This window comes from Nomascus leucogenys, chromosome 22a, assembly GCF_006542625.1.
Source record: "Nomascus leucogenys isolate Asia chromosome 22a, Asia_NLE_v1, whole genome shotgun sequence".
NCBI lineage: Eukaryota > Metazoa > Chordata > Mammalia > Primates > Hylobatidae > Nomascus > Nomascus leucogenys.
The window spans coordinates 95,172,937-95,174,320 of record NC_044402.1 but is presented as its reverse complement, the minus strand read 5'-3'; the positions used below and the strand labels follow the sequence as shown (position 1 = coordinate 95,174,320).

At 36.3% G+C, this 1,384-nt stretch overlaps 1 pseudogene across 1 annotated transcript; it reads right to left on the bottom strand.

Annotated features, from left to right (window-relative positions):
* Nucleotides 1-255: 255 nt before the first annotated feature.
* On the bottom strand, nucleotides 256-1,068 carry LOC100600738 (annotated as a pseudogene). Its single transcript, XR_120868.4, has one exon. The product of XR_120868.4 is annotated as a TATA box-binding protein-associated factor RNA polymerase I subunit D pseudogene (transcript).
* Nucleotides 1,069-1,384: the final 316 nt, after the last annotated feature.

Genomic DNA, 1,384 nt, shown 5'->3' with positions numbered 1-1,384 from the left:
ACTGATGAAGACTTCAAAATTCACCAAGAATCTTTGGGATCTGATTTCTTCAACCAGTTTACTTTAGGGTCCTTTTTACTATAGGTGGTGGGGATCTGCCTGGTTCTCAACTTGACACCCTCTCAACATGAATGAGTTCAAATCACATTCATTCCTAAGCGATCACTCAAGAATGGTACAAATGCGTGGAGTATGCCAATATCTAAGGTAAAAAAGTAGATTATCTTTAACTCCAGACACCATGTTCTCAAGATAAAAGCCTTTGACATTCATGACCCTGTCACATTTTCAGGCCTCTCTGTCCAGTATTTTTGGCTTTTGTAGCTCTCTTTTTAGACAAAGCAGGTTCTTCAGTAATATCCTCTTCTTCTAAGTATACACTCAGTCTTACAGGGAATTCAGAACTTACTATGAAACTATCCCCATTGACTCCTCAATAGGAGAAATGGATCCATCATCATCCAAAAATTTATATCTACAACTATCAAAATCTTCATTTTCTAAATCTTCACCAACATTCATTTGTTTCAATGATTCTTTCAGGTGGTGTTCATAGTTCAGATTTTCAATATAGCTAAAAAATCCTCTTACAACAGCTTGCTCAAACGTTAAAATTTTTCTCTAAGGTGGGTTTTTTTCATTCTCTGATTCTAAAAATGGGAAGCCAGATTCTCTGCTTCTAAATTGTTTCTTCTTATCTATTAGTGAGTATATAGGATTTCTCCTTCCTTGGTCTTCCTGTTGGCTGGTACCTCCTCTTTTTCTTTTTTTTATATCTCTTTTTCTTGTTCTTGAATCTTTCAAAAATAGCTTTTATAGTCAATGGTATTGGTTCAAAAGATGAGTCACTTGATGAATCACTTACGTGAACACTTTCAGGTGTACAAACAAATTTTCGAATGGGGTTTCTTTTCTCCCGTTTAGGTGAGTAAGGGATACACTGAGTTTTAAATAAGCTGCTATCAGAAGAGTTATCACTTCGATTTGCAGGTTCCACAGCATCAGATGTCACATGGTCAAGAGAATCTATTCCTGATTTATCCATCAATTGCTGTTTGTTTTAAACAGTTTTCTTCTCCAACTGTGCAGAAGAAAAAGGTGGGCTATTTCAGCGGCCCAAGTAATAGTCAGGCCGAAATCTCGCGATACAACTTAGCTTCCGGGAAGAAGGCAAGTGGTGGGGGAGATGAGTATTTTTCTATATCATGACACTGATCCTTCACCTATGTTACTATTCGGGGATAAGTTATTTCATCTACAAGAGAACCAGGAAAGAAATATGACTATCCCAAGTCCAGCATCTTTATTACTACAAGTATAATACAAAGGTAGTATTGGGTTAGACAAAAATTGGATGCAGAAAAGTAAAAAAAAAAAAAAGACT